Raw genomic sequence first — 16,272 nt, 5'->3', positions numbered from 1 at the left:
AAGATATCGTGGATGTGATCAGGAACATCCCGGATCCTGGCACCTGGGAGGCAAATTACCATCCGCGTTTCTTTCCTGCATCCACAGAATCGCCTGTCTGACCCCCTAACTATAGAGTCTCCTATCACTGCTGCCATCCTCTTCCTTTCCCTACCCTTCTGAACCACAGGGCCAGACTCTATGTCAGAGGCATGGCCACTGTTGCTTCCCCCAGGTAGGCCGTCCCCCCTAACAGTACTCAAGCAGGAGTACTTATTGTTAACTGCAACTCAGTTATGTCTCTGTCTGCAGTTTCTATTGAAACCACAATTTCAACTGCTCTTAAAAATGTAAGTTGTGCTTCAGTTAGGAGCCATTTTTGAATGCTTTCCCGTAAGATTCCACAAACTGTACAATCTCTCAGTGTATCATTAAACCCATCATTGAAAAAGCAATGATAAAACATCCTCTTGAATTCAGCCACATATGCTGAAATGGACTTCCCTTCCTTTTGATTCTGCCTATGGAACCTAAAGCATTCTACAATCAACAATGGTTTCAGTTCTAATGTTCCTGCATTGCCAGCTTGGTATCAGCTCATCCCTCTGCAACTGGACCTTGGACTTTCTGACTAACAGACCTCAATCAGTTAAGTTAGACAACCTCCCCTCCTCCACTCTCACCCTGAAGACCGGCGTGCCTCAAGGCTATGTGCTGAGCCCTCTTCTGTACTCCCTTTTCACCTATGACTGCATTCCTGTACATGGTTCTAACTCCATAATCAAGTTTGTAGATGACACCACAGTGGTTGGCCTGATCAGAGGGGATGACGAGACGGCCTACGGGGATGAGGTCTAGCACCTGGCTGCGTGGTGTGCTGACAATAACCTGGCCCTTAACATCCAGAAGACCAAGGAGATCATTGTGGATTTCAGGCATGCTAGGAGCCACATTCACATTCCCATCTACATCAACGGAGCTGTAGTGGAGTGTGTATTAAGCTTCAAATTCCTTGGTGTCCACATTTCCGAGGATCTCACCTGGTCCCTAAACTCCTCCATTCTGATCAGAAAGGCGCAACAGCGCCTTTATTTCCTGTGGAGCATCAAGAAAGCTCACCTCTGTCCTGGGATACTGACGGACTTTTACCGCTGTACCATTGAGAGCATACTCACCAACTGCATCTCAGTGTGGATGGCAATTATCCTGTATCAGACCGCAAAGCACTCCAGCGTGTGGTGAGAACTGCCCAGCGGATTATTAGCACCCAATTGCCTACCATTGAGAACATCTTACCATAAATACTGCCTGGACAGGGTGAGAAGCATTATCAAGGATGCATCTCACCCTAACCATGGACTTTTTACTTTCCTCCCAGCCAGTAGACGCTACAGCAGCCTCCGCTCCCGCATCAGCAGGCACAGGAAGAGCTTCTTCCCTGAGGCTGTGACCCTGCTGAACCTCACATCACAGCGCTAAGCGGTATTGCATCCATATTGTATTGTCTCAGTACTTTTATATTTGTATGCTGTAGCACTTACTTTTTATTCACAGTTATTTTGTAAATAACACTATTCTTTGCATTTCTGGTCAGATGCTAACCGCATTTCATTGGCTTTGTATCTGTACTTGGTACAATGACAATAAAGTTGAATCTAAGATAGAGTGGATAGCCAGCACCTCTTCCCCAGGGCACCACTGCTCAATACAAGAGGACATGGCTTTAAGGTAAGGGGTGGGAAGTTCAAGGGGGATATTAGAGGAAGATTTTTTACTCAGAGAGTGGTTGGTGCATGGAATGCACTGCCTGAGTCAGTGGTGGAGGCAGATACACTAGTGAAATTTAAGAGACTACTAGACAAGTATATGGAGGAATTTAAGGTGGGGGCTTATATGGGAGGCAGGGTTTGAGGGTCGGCACAACATTGTGGGCCGAAGGGTCTGTACTGTGCTGTACTATTCTATGTTCTATCTTCTAATCTAATTACTTTCATGATATTAGCAAAGCTCATTTTGCCTGTTTTGGTTGGAACAGTCAAACTCATTAACATAGAAACATAGAAAATAGGTGCAGGAGTAGGCCATTTGGTACTTCGAGCCTGCACCGCCATTCAGTACGATCATGGCTGATCATCCAACTCAGAACCCTGTACCTGCCTTCTCTCCATAACCCCTGATCCCTTTAGCCACAAGGGCCACATCTAACTCCCTCTTAAATATAGCCAGTGAATTGGCCTCAACTGTTTCCTGTGGCAGAGAATTCCACAGATTCACCACTCTCTGTGTGAAGAAGTTTTTCCTCATCTCGGTCCTAAAAGGCTTCCCCTTTATCCTCAAACTGTGACCCCTCATTCTGGATTTCCCCAACATCGGGAACAATCTTCCTACATCTAGCCTGTCCAATCCCTTTAGAATTTTATACGTTTCAATAAGATCCCCCCTCAATCTTCTGAATTCCAGAGAGTATAACCCTAGTTGATCCAGCCTTTCATCATAGGAAAGTCCTGCCATCCCAGGAATCAATCTGGTGAACCTTCTTTGTACTCCCTCTATGGCAAGGATGTCCTTCCTCAGATTAGGGGACCAAGACTGCACACAGTACTCTAGGTGTGGTCTCACCAAGGCCTTGTACAACTGCAGTAGTACCTCCCTGCTCCTGTACTCGAATCCTCTTGCTATGAATGCCAGCATACCATTCGCCTTTTTCACCGCCTGCTGTACCTGCATGCCCACTTTCAATGACTATGGGTTTTCACCCAATGCACTCAGCAAAACTGGTACTTTTTTTTCCTCATTAGTTTTCCTTTTGCTTTAAAATATTGCTGAATTAACTCCGTATACAAATTACAGTTATCTGTTGTGTAATCAAATATGTCAATCTTTTTGATGGAACCAGCTATTTCTCCTCTTTTTTAATGATCATTATCTCCCAGTACTCACTGTTTATAAACCTGTGAAATTAGTCCTTTTTCTGCCTTTTGTTATACTCGATCATGTTTCCTCTTATGAAGAAAATGTGCTGCTCTGAAGAAAAAAATGTGTTGCATTATTTTTTACTTGACCGTTTCTCAATGCACTTTTTAAAACTCGAATGTCTTGCTGTACTTCAACAAGTAGGTAGTTGCCTTGGGTTCGTATTAAAAATACGTTATTGCCACTGTTATGTTTTGTAACTCCAAAACATAAAACTAATTTAAGTGAAAATATGGAAGCTCGGGAGAATGAGTCTTTGTTTGTTCTTTACTTTCGTGAGATGTGTGTATGTCACGAGGTAGCGTCAGGTTGTATGCAATTCACTGGTGTTTATATATAACCCATAAGGAATTATTTAAATAAACAAGAATGCTTAATTGAACAATATAGTAGTCATAGTCATAATCATACTTTATTAATCCCGGGGGAAATTGGTTTTCGTTACAGCTGCACCATAAATAATAAACAGTAATAGAACCATAAATAGATAAATAGTAATATGTAAACATAGAAACATAGAAAATAGGTGCAGGAGTAGGCCATTCGGCCCTTCGAGCCTACACCGCCATTTATTATGATCATGGTTGATCATCCAACTCAGAACCCCGCCCCAGCCTTCCCTCCATACCCCCTGACCCCCGTAGCCACAAGGGCCATATCTAACTCCCTCTTAATTATAGCCAATGAACTGGCCTCAACTGTTTCCTGTGGCAGAGAATTCCACAGATTCACCACTCTCTGTGTGAAGAAGTTTTTCCTAATCTTGGTCCTAAAAGGCTTCCTCTCTATCCTCAAACTGTGGCCTCTCGTTCTGGACCTCCCCAACATCGGGAACAATCTTCCTGCATCTAGCCTGTCCAATCCCTTTAGGATCTTATAGGTTTCAATCAGATCCCCCCTCAATCTTCTAAATTCCAATGAGTACAAGCCCAGTTCATCCAGTCTTTCTTCATATGAAAGTCCTGCCATCCCAGGAATCAATCTGGTGAACCTTCTCTGTACTCCCTCTATGGCAAGGATGTCTTTCCTCAGATTAGGGGACCAAAACTGCACACAATACTCCAGGTGTGGTCTCACCAAGGCCTTGTACAACTGCAGTAGTACCTCCCTGCTCCTGTACTCAAATCCTCTCGCTATAAATGCCAGCATATCATTCGCCTTTTTCACCGCCTGCTGTACCTGCATGCCCACTTTCAATGACTGGTGTATAATGACACCCAGGTCCCGTTGCACCTCCCCTTTTCCTAATCGGCCACCATTCAGATAATAATCTGTTTTCCTATTTTTGCCACCAAAGTGGATAACTTCACATTTATCCACATTAAATTGCATCTGCCATGAATTTGCCCACTCACCCAACCTATCCAAGTCACCCTGCATCCTCTTAGCATCCTCCTCACAGCTAACACTGCCACCCAGCTTCGTGTCATCCGCAAACTTGGAGATGCTGCATTTAATTCCCTCATCCAAGTCATTAATATATATTGTAAACAACTGGGGTCCCAGCACTGAGCCTTGCGGTACCCCACTAGTCACCGCCTGCCATTCTGAAAAGGTCCCGTTTATTCCCACTCTTTGCTTCCTGTCTGCTAACCAACTCTCCACCCACACCAATACCTTACCCCCAATACCGTGTGCTTTAAGTTTGCACACTAATCTCCTGTGTGGGACCTTGTCAAAAGCCTTCTGAAAATCCAAATATACCACATCCACTGGTTCTCCCCTATCCACTCTACTAGTTACATCCTCAAAAAATTCTATGAGATTCGTCAGACATGATTTTCCTTTCACAAATCCATGCTGACTTTGTCCAATCATTTCACCGCTTTCCAAATGTGCTGTTATCACATCCTTGATAACTGACTCCAGCAGTTTCCCCACCACCGACGTTAGGCTAACCGGTCTATAATTCCCCGGTTTCTCTCTCCCTCCTTTTTTAAAAAGTGGAGTTACATTAGCCACCCTCCAATCCTCAGGAACTTGTCCAGAATTTAACGAGTTTTGAAAAATTATCACTAATGCATCCACTATTTCTTGGGCTACTTCCTTAAGCACTCTGGGATGCAGACCATCTGGCCCTGGGGATTTATCTGCCTTCAATCCCATCAATTTACCTAACACCACTTCCCTACTAACATGTATTTCGCTCAGTTCCTCCATCTCACTGGACCCTCTGTCCCCTACTATTTCTGGAAGATTATTTATGTCCTCCGTAATGAAGACAGAACCAAAGTAATTATTCAATTGGTCTGCCATGTCCTTGCTCCCCATAATCAATTCACCTGTTTCTGTCTGCAGCGGACCTACATTTGTCTTTACCAGTCTTTTCCTTTTTATATATCTATAAAAGCTTTTACAGTCAGTTTTTATGTTCCCTGCCAGTTTTCTCTCATAATCTTTTTTCCCCTTCCTAATTAAGCCCTTTGCCCTCCTCTGCTGAACTCTGAATTTCTCCCAGTCCTCAGGTGAGCCACTTTCTCTGGCTAATTTGTATGCTTCTTCTTTGGAATTGATACTATCCCTAATTTCTCTTGTCAGCCACGGGTGCACTACCTTCCTTGATTTATTCTTTTGCCAAACTGGGATGAACAATTGTTGTAGTTCATCCATGCAATCTTTAAATGCTTGCCATTGCATATCCACCGTCAATCCTTTAAGTGTCATTTGCCAGTCTATCTTAGCTAATTCACGTCTCATACCTTCAAAGTTACCCCTCTTTAAGTTCAGAACCTTTGTTTCTGAATTAACTATGTCACTCTCTATCTTAATGAAGAATTCCACCATATTATGGTCACTCTTACCCAAGGGGCCTCTCACGACAAGATTGCTAATTAACCCTTCCTCATTGCTCAAAACCCAGTCCAGAATAGCCTGCTCTCTAGTTGGTTCCTCGACATGTTGGTTCAAAAAACCATCCCGCATACATTCCAAGAAATCCTCTTCCTCAGCACCTTTACCAATTTGGTTCACCCAATCTACATGTAGATTGAAGTCACCCATTATAACTGCTGTTCCTTTATTGCACACATTTCTAATTTCCTGTTTAATACCATCTCCGACCTCACTACTACTGTTAGGTGGCCTGTACACAACTCCCACCAGCGTCTTCTGCCCCTTAGTGTTACGCAGCTCTACCCATATCGATTCTACATCTTCCTGGCTTATGTCCTTCCTTTCTATTGCGTTAATCTCTTCTTTAACCAGCAACGCCACCCCACCTCCCCTTCCTTCATGTCTATCCCTGCTGAATATTGCATATCCCTGAACGTTGAGCTCCCATCCTTGGTCACCCTGGAGCCATGTCTCTGTGATCCCAACTATATCATAATCATTAATAACAATCTGCACTTTCAATTCATCCACCTTATTACGAATGCTCCTTGCATTGACACACAAAGCCTTAGGCGCTCTTTTACAACTCTCTTAGCCCTTATACAATTATGCTGAAAAGTGGCCCTTTTTAATGCTTGCCCTGGATTTGTCGGCCCACTTTTACTTTTATCCATAGTACTTTTTGCTTCTACCGTCACTTTACACCCCTCTGTCTCTCTGCACTGGTTCCCATCCCCCTGTTGTGAACTAACCTCCTCACGCCTAGCCTCTTTAATTTGATTCCCACCCCCCAACCATTCTAGTTTAAAGTCACCTCAGTAGCCCCCGCTAATCTCCCTGCCAGGATATTGGTCCCCCTAGGATTCAAGTGCAACCCGTCCTTTTTGTACAGGTCACGCCTGCGCCAAAAGAGGTCCCAATGATCCAAAAACTTGAATCCCTGCCCCCTGCTCCAATCCCTCAGCCACGCATTTATCCTCCACCTCATCGCATTCTTACTCTCACTGTCGCGTGGCACAGGCAGTAATCCCGAGATTACTACCTTTGCGGTCCTTTTTCTCAACTCCCTTCCTAGCTCCCTATATTCTCCTTTCAGGACCTCATCCCTTTTCCTACCTATGTCATTGGTACCTATATGTACCACGACCTCTGGCTCCTCACCCTCCCACTTCAGGATATCTTGGACACGATCAGAAATATCCTGGACCCTGGCACCAGGGAGGCAAACTATCATCCGGGTCTCTGGACTGCGTCCACAGAATCGCCTATCTGACCCCCTTACTATCGAGTCCCCTATCACAACTGCCCTCCTCTTCCTTGCCCTACCCTTCTGAGCTACAGGGCCGGACTCTGTGCCGGAGGCACGGCCACTGTCGCTTCCCCCGGGTAAGCTGTCCCCCCCAACTGTACTCAAACAGGAGTACCTGTTGTTAAGGGGCACAGCCACCGGGGTACTCCCTATTACCTGACTTTTCCCCTTCCCCCTCCTAACCGTGACCCACTTGTCTGCATCCCGCGGCCCCGGCGTGACCACCTGCCTGCAACTCCTCTCTATCACCTCCTCACTCTCCCTGACCAGACGAAGGTCATCGGGCTGCAGCTCCAGTTCCGTAACGCAGTCCCTTAGGAGCTGCATCTCGATGCACCTGGCGCAGATGTAGACGTCCGGGAAGCTTGGAGACTCCAGGGCCTCCCACATCCGACACCGAGAACAGCAAACTGCCCTCGCACTCATACTGCCCCTCTCCTCAAATAACAACAGAAAATGAATGCCAAACCTTCCTCGCCCGTTTCCACCTAAGCCCGTTGAGCCGAAGCCCTTAAGTCTTCACTCTGGTCCCGGCTCACTCCGCAGCCCGCAAACTACGCTGCCCGCTCTTTGAGGCTCTGTTCCTTTTAAATCTGCCGCACTGCACAGCCCGACGTCACACGCCTGCGCAGTTCCGCCTCTCAGAACGCCGTTGGAGAAAAAAAAATAACGAAAATTTTAAATATGTCTTTCTCGGCACTCCCACTCAGACTCTCAGACTCCTTCTTCGAATCAAACCCGAAGCAGGACGTCTGCCCTTTTAAATCTGCCAGTAAGTTATACCAGTAAATTATGAAATAAGTCCAGGACCAGCCTATTGGCTCAGGGTGTCTGACCCTCCAAGGGAGGAGTTGTAAAGTTTGATGGCCACAGGCAGCAATGACTTCCTATGATGCTCTGAGTTGCATCTCGGTGGAATGAGTCTCTGGCTGAATGTACTCCTGTGCCCACCTGGTACATTATGTAGTGGATGGGAGACATTGACCAACTTGGCATGCAACTTAGACAGCATCCTCTTTTCAGACACCACCGTGAGAGAGTCCAGTTCCATCCCCACAATATCACTGGCCTTACGAATGAGTTTGTTGACTCTGTTGGTGTCTGCTACCCTCAGCCTGCTGCCCCAGCACACAACAGCAAACATGATAGCACTGGCCACCACAGACTCGTAGAACATCCTCAGCATCGTCTGGCAGATGTTAAAGGACCTCAGTCTCCTCAGGAAATAGAGACGACTCTGACCCTTCTTGTAGACAGCCTCAGTGTTCTTTGACCAGTCCAGTTTGTCAATTTGTATCCCCAAGTATTTGTAATCCTCCACCATGTCCACACTGACTCTCTGGGTGGAAACAGGGGTCACCGGTACCTTAGCTCTCCTCAGGTCTACCACCAGCTCCTTAGTCTTTTTCGCATTAAGCTGCAGATAATTCTGCTCACACCATGTGACAAAGTTTTCTACCGTAGTCCTGTACTCAGCCTCATCTCCCTTGCTGATGCATCCAACTATGGCAGAGTCATCCGAAAACTTCTGAAGATGACAAGACTCTGTGCAGTAGTTGAAGTCCGAGGTGTAAATGGTGAAGAGGAAGGGAGACAAGACAGTCCCCTGTGGAGCCCCAGTGCTGCTGATCACTCTGTCGGACACACAGTGTTGCAAGCACACATACTGTGGTCTGCCAGTCAGGTAATCAAGAATCCATGATACCATGGAAGCATCCACCTGCATTGCTGTCAGCTTCTCCCCCAGCAGAGCAGGGCGGATGGTGTTGAACGCACTGGAGAAGTCAAAAAAACATGACCCTCACAGTGCTCGCTGGCTTGTCCAGGTGGGCGTAGACACGGTTCAGCAGGTAGACGATGGCATCCCCAACTCCTAGTCGGGGCTGGTAGGCGAACTGGAGGGGATCTAAGTGTGGCCTGACCATAGGCCGAAGCAGCTCCAGAACAAGTCTCTCCAGGGTCTTCATGATGTGGGAGGTCCATGCCACTGGTCTGTAGTCATTGAGGCCGCTGGGGCGTGGCATCTTCGGCACAGGCACGAGGCAGGACGTCTTCCACAGTACAGGAACCCTCCGGAGCCTCAGGCTCAGGTTGAAGACATGGCGAAGTACTCCACATAGCTGAGGGGCACAGGCTTTGAGCACCCTGGTACTGACACCATCCGGTCCTGCAGCCTTGCTTGGGTTGAGACGTTTCAGCTGTCTTCTCACCTGTTCAGCTGTGAAGCCCACCGTGGTGGTTTCGTGTGGGGAAGGGGTATAGTCATGAGAGCAGGGTGGGGGACTGTGAGGAGGGGTAGGAAGGGAGAGTGGAATATGTGATGGTTGGGGGCCGACAACAGATGGCTCATGTGGGGGATGGGCAGGGGCCACAATGTCAAATCTGTTAAAGAACAGGTTACGTTCATTGGCCCTGTCCACACTGCCTTCAGCTCCTCTGTTGCTAGTTTGCCGGAACCCAGTGATGGTCCTCATCCCCCTCCAGACCTCTCTCATGTTGTTCTGCTGGAGTTTCCACTCAAGCTTCCTCCTGTACCTGTCTTTAGCCTCCCTGATCCTGGCTTTCAGGTCCCTCTGTATTGCCCTCAGCTCCTCCCTATTTCCATCTCTAAACACCTTCTTTTTAGCGTTCAGGATGTCCTTAATGTCCTTTGTTACCCATGGCTTGTTATTTGAACAACAAAGGACAGTTCTTGTCGGAACATTGCAGTCCACACAGAATTGAATGTAATCAGTGAGTGAGCCCATCAATATCCTCTCCATGTGGCTCACAGAGTGCCTGCCAGCCTGTCGCCTTAAAACAACTCTGGAGCGCCTCATAAACCTCCTCTGACCATTTTCTCACTGTCCTGGAGGTTGCAGGTTTACTCTTCACCAGAGGCACGTAGCAAGGTTTAAGATGCACCAGATTGTGATCTGACCTTCCCAGTGGGGGGAGGGGAGAGGAGCTGTATGCATCCTTAACGTTAGCGTCCATCAAATCCAGAGTCCTCTCCCCTCTGGTTGTGCAGCTCACATACTGCGTGAAGTTGGGCAGTGTTCTAGCCATGGTAATATGGTTGAAGTCACCCGAGATGGTAATGAGGGCACTCAGGTGCTGGGTTTGTAATCTGGCTATGACGGTGTAAATGATGTTACATGCCGACGTCGGGAGGGATGTACACAACAACCACAATTGCATGCGAGATTTCCCTTGACAAACAATATGGCCGGAGCCCAACAGCAAAATGTTCAATATCCAGGCCTTAGACACGTTCCTTGATTGTAATATGCCCAGGATTGCACCATCTGTTGTTTACCAGAACTGCCAGCCCCCCTCCTTTACGCTTACCGCTCTCAGTGCAATTCCGGTCAGCTCGAACGGTCTGGAAGCCCTCTATGGAAACGCTTTGATCGGATATGTCCTCGTGCAGCCACGTCTCAGTGAAGCACATGACACTGCTCTCCCGAAATGTTCTCTGACTCCTGACAAGCGCAGTCAGTTTGTCCATTTTATTCCCCAGCAATCTCACATTTCCCATGATGAGAGAGGGGAGACATGGCTTATAACTTCTCTTCTCCACAAGCCTCTATTGTCTCGACCCAGTCCTCTTCCCTCGCCTTTTTGATCTCCCTCTGCATCCTCTGTGTGTTTTCCTCCAGATTTCAGCCAGGATGTCCGCTGCTCTGTTCGCTAAGCCGGCGGCATGAGCGCAATCAATTGGTCCCTGGAATAAACAATGCGGCCATCCTGCTGCCACGCTAACGAGACGTATCAACATAGAAACATAGAAAATAGGTGCAGGAGTAGGCCGTTCGGCCCTTCGAGCCTGCACCGCCATTTATTATGATCATGGCTGATCATCCAACTCAGAACCCTCCCCCAGCCTTCCCTCCATACCCCATGACCCCCGTAGCCCCAAGGGCCATATCTAACTCCCTCTTAAATATAGCCAATGAACTGGCCTCAGCAATGAATGTAACTAATTCCAGTGCTAAAAAAACAAGTAGAATTCTCTCCACCAGCACGTTAGAGAGGGTGCAGCTTCAACGTGTTACCGTGAGAAAAAAATACAACAAATAACTAAGTTAAAAAGTTTAAAAGTAAGACACTATGGAGCAACTGTAACAGGCTGTATGCACGACCGGCGCACGCACAATATATTTATAATATTGCTCAAATACTACTGAAATATTGAATACACAAATCCTGAGATCCCAAGAAGTTGTAGTGGGTTGTGGATACAGCTCAGCACATTACAGAAAACATCCTCCTCTCCAAGGATTCTGACTACACTTCTCATTGCCTTGGTAAGACAGCCAACATAATCAAAGATCCTATGCACCTCGGGCATTCTCTCCTCTCTCCCCCCTCAATGGGCAGAAGATAAATTAAAAGCATGTACCACCAGGCTCAAGTACAAAGTTCAAAGTAGAATTTATTATCAGAATACATACTTGTCACCACATACAACCCTAAGGTTCTTTTACTGAGAACATACTTAGCAAATCTATAGAACAGTAACTGCCAACTGTAAACATCAGGAACTGTAAACTGTAAATAAACTGCAAATACAAATATAAATAAAATGCAATAAATAACGAGCATGACCTAACAATATAACAGAATCCTTAAATGAGTGTAGTTATCTCCTTTTGTTCAAGAGTCTGATGAATGAGGGGTAGTAAATGTTCTTGAACCTAAGGCTCTTGTACCTTCTACCTGATGGCATCAGCAAGAAAAGAGCATGGTCTGAGTGGTGAGGATCTTTGATAATGGATGCTGCTTTTCTACAGCAACATTTCATGTAGATATGCTCAGTGGTTGGGAGGGTGTTACCAGTGATGTACTGGGCCAAATCCCGTACCTTTTGTAAGATTTTCTGCTCAAATGCCTTGGTATTCACATACCAGGCCATAATGTGGCCAGTCAGTACTCTTTCCACCACTCATCTATAGAAGTTTACCAAGGTTTTCGATGATATACTGAACCTCTGCAGACTCCTGAGGAAACAGAGGCGCTGTCATGCTTTCTTCATAAAAATATGGTAGGTCCAGGACAGGTCCTCTGAGAGAGTGACCCAAGAATTTAAAGTTACTGACCCTCTCCACCTCTGACCCCTTGATGATTATTGTCTCATGATCTCTGGTTTTCCTCTCCTGAAGTCTACAATCAATTCCTTGGTTTTATTGATATTGAGTGGCAGATTGTTGTTATGACACCACTCAGCCAAATTTTCAATCTCCCTCCTGTATGCTGATTCCTCACCACCTTTGATACAGCCCACCACAGTGGTGTCATCAGCAAACTTGTATACGGTCACACAAAATGCTGAAGGAACTCAACTGGCCAGGCAACATCTATGGGAAAAAGTACAGTCGACATTTTGGGCCAAAATCCTTTGGCAGGACTGGAGAAAAAAAAATCTGAGGAGTAGCTTTAAAAGGTGGGGGTGAGGGGAGAGAGAGAGACACCGGGTGATAGGTGAAACCTGGAGGGGGAGGGATGAAGGTAAAGAGCTGGAAAGTTGATTGGTGAAAGAGACAGAGGCCATGGAAGAAAGAAAAGGAGGGGAGGAGCACCAGAGGGAGGTGATAGGCAGGCAAGGAGATATGGCGAGAGAGGGAAAGGGTGATGGGAAATGGTGAATTAGGAGGGGTGGGGGGCTTTCCTGGAAATTTGAGAAATCGATGTTCATACCATCAGGTTGGAGGCTACCCAAACGGAATGTAAGGTTCCTCCAACCTGAGTGTGGCCTCATCACGACAGTGGAGGAGGCCATGGATGGACATATCAGAATGGGAATGGGAAGGGGAATTAAAATGGGTGGCCACCGGGAGATCCCGCTTGTTCTGGCAGATGGAGCGTAGGTGCTCGGCAAAGCGGTCTCCAGATCTATGTCGGGTCTCACCAATATACAGGAGGCCACACCGGGAGCACTGGACACAGTAAGTGACCCCAACAGTCTCACAGGTGAAGTGTCGCCTCACCTAGAAGGACTGTTTGGGGCTCTGAGTGGTCATGAGGGAGGAGGTGTAGGGGCAGGTGTGGCACTTGTTCCGCTTGCAAGGACAAGTGCCAGGAGGGAGATCAGTGGGGAGGGACGAATGGACAGGGGAGTTGCGTAGGAAGAGAACCTGCAAAAAACAGAAAGTGGGGGGGGGGAGGGACAGATTTTCTCTTGTTTGTAACTTGTATATGGGGGTTGGAGCTGCACTTAGCTACACAGGTGTAAAGCGAGTAGAGCAGGGGGCTAGGTACACACCCCTGCAGTGCTTCTGTGCTGATGGAGATTGTGTAGATTTTTTTTTGCCAATTGGAACTGACTGTGGTGAGAAAATTCAGGATCCAATTGAACAAAGGGGTATTGAGGTCCAGGCCTTGGAGTTCACTGATTAGCTTTGAGGGGAAAGATGGTATTTAATGCTGAGCTGCAATCGATATAGAACATCCTGGTGCATGCATCTTTGCTGTTCAGATGTTCCAGGGTTGTGTGAAGAGCCAACGCGATACCATCTGCTGTAGACCTGTTGCTTCAGTAGGAGAATTAGAGCAGATCCAGGTCACCATTCAGACAGGAGCTGATATGTTTCAACACCAGCCTCTCCAAACACTTCATCACAGTGGATGTAAGTGTCACTGGGCAATGGCCATCGGGGCAGGTTACCGTGCTCTTCTTGGGCACTGGTACGAATGAAGTCTGCTTTAAGCCGGTGTGTACGACACACTGCTGGAGCAAGAGGTTGAAGATATCCGAGAACACATCAGCCAGTTGGTCAGCACAGGTCTTCAGTACCCAGCCAGGTTCCCCATCCATACCGGATGCTTTCCTTGAAGGCAGCCCACACGGCATCTTCAGATACTGAGACCAAAGGATCATCGGGAGACATAGGGGTACATGATGGTTCCTCCCTGTTCTGGTGGTCAAAGCAAGCACAGAAGGCATTAAGCTCATTTGGAAGCGAAGCTCTGCTGTCCTTTATGTCACCGGTTTAGCTTTGTAGGAGGTTATGGCATTCAAACCCTGCCGCAGCTGTCGAGCATCCCTCATTGATTCCAGTCTAGTCTGGAATCTCCACTTCATCCAAGAGATGGCTTTCTGCAGATCATACCAGCACCTCTTGTAGCATTCTTGATCTCCAGACTTGAATGCCTCTGATCTGAATCCCAGCAAATTCTGGATTTCACTGTTTATCCAGAACTTCTGATTGGGGAAAACCCTGAATGATTTTGTTGGGACACTTTTATCCGCAGCTGTTTTAATAAAGTCAGTAATGACCCTGGTGTAGTCATTCATGTCCTCAATGAGCTCTTGAACACGGCCCATTCCACTGATTCACAGCAAACCTGTAACCGTTCCTCAGCCTCCCGTGACCACCTTTTGGTTGTCTTGATCCCTGGAGCCTTGTACTTTAGGTTCTGTCTGTATGCAGTTTGCCAAAAGATCTGACTTGCCAAACTATGGTCCAGGCAAGGAATGATAGGCATTCCTTATTGTAGTGTAGCAGTGATCTAGTGCGTTGGGACCTCTGGTGCAACAGGTTAAAGTGCTGGTGATAATGGGGCAGGGTTGTCTTCAAAAAGGCCTGGTTAAAGTCACCTTCTGTTCTGTTGTCATAAGACTACTAAACAGTATTCAGTGTCTGCAATTATTCAATAGAGTCACGTTAGAATGGCACAGCAGTCAGTACTGATCCCTGGGTTCAGTCCTGACCTTGGGTGCTGTCTGCGTGGAGTCTCCATGTTCTCCTTGTGACTTTATGTGTTTCTCCTGAGTGCTCCAGTTTCTTCCCACCTCCTAATGAATCGCAAGTTGATAGGTTAGTAGTCCACTGTAGTTGTCCCTGGAATGGGTGATGGTGGGAGGAATGATTTAGTTGGTCTACTGGCCACTCTGAGGTGCCCCTTGGTGAAAGTTAATGGCAAAGGAGAGTTGAAGGGCAGGTATGAGAGAGGATATGTTGCAGGAGTACAGGCAAATAAGGGGAGAGAAAGCAATTGCACAACTATCTCCCCTGTTTTCATTATAAAATAAAATAAGAAATGAGTGAACTGTTGTCAACAGTTTTGGATCCCATATCTCAAAAAGGATGTGTTGTCATTGGAGAGAGTCCAGAGGAAATTCATGAGGATGATTCCGGGAATGAAGGGGTTAACATACGAGGAGCGTTTGACAGCTTTGGGCCTGTACTCACTGGAATTTAGAAGAATGCAGGGGGATCTCATTGAAACCTACTGAATGTTGAATGGGCTAGATAGGGTGGATGTGGGGAGGATGATTCCTATGGTGGGGGTATCCAGAACTCGAGGGCACAGCCTCAAAACTGAAAGAACAGAGGTAGGGAGGATTTTTTTTTTAGCTAGACAGTAGTAAATCTGTGGAATGCTCTGCCACAGACTGGGGTGGAGGTCAAGTCCGTGGATATACTTAAGGCGGAAGTTGATAGTTTCCCGATCGGTCAGGACATCAAAGAATATGGCAAGAAGGCAGGTGTATAGGGTTGAGTGGGATCCGGGATTAGCCATGATGGAATGGTGGAGCAGACCCGATGGGCTGAATGGCCTAACTGTGCTCCTATCTCTTATGGTCTTATGGTCTAAGACTTAAGAGAATTGTCTGTAATGAGCAACATGCATTGCCTGAATCACATTTTCTGTAATCTGAATCCATCTTATCCATTGCCCAGTTGATCAGGCCTGTCAGGGACTTGTGGACTCCTTCAAGGGTCTCTCTGTCTATAGAGTGTTAATCTGTGGGTTCAAACCTGCCCCGAAGTTCTCCGATAGGTAAAAAGCTTTTGGGGTTTTCCTACCGATGTGTAATGAAGCCAACATCCTCATCACAATGAAGCGCTACCTAGAGCTGACCAGACCTCACCAATATGACAGGATCCTGAAGCACAGTGAATGAGTGATTATGAAATGGTGTATTTAATGGTTAAGGTGAATAACGACGGGGTAATGGAAGTCAACAACAAAACTGTAGGTGCTGGAAATCTTAAATAGAAACTGAAAATGTTCAAGGTACTCAGGCAGTGTTGGTAGAAAGGGAAACAGTGATTGTTTTCATCTGAAGAGCAGAAGATATAGTGGCAGCAGTGCTGGATTTGAGAGAGAGAATAAATATTCTAGAGCTGTGTTCCTTCTTCAGCCTGCTTCATTAACCTGCTCCAATTCTACAGAGAGCTTTCTGATGGGAT

Source organism: Mobula birostris, chromosome 23 (genome assembly GCF_030028105.1).
Source record: "Mobula birostris isolate sMobBir1 chromosome 23, sMobBir1.hap1, whole genome shotgun sequence".
Lineage (NCBI taxonomy): Eukaryota > Metazoa > Chordata > Chondrichthyes > Myliobatiformes > Myliobatidae > Mobula > Mobula birostris.
Note: the sequence above shows the minus strand (reverse complement) of the source record.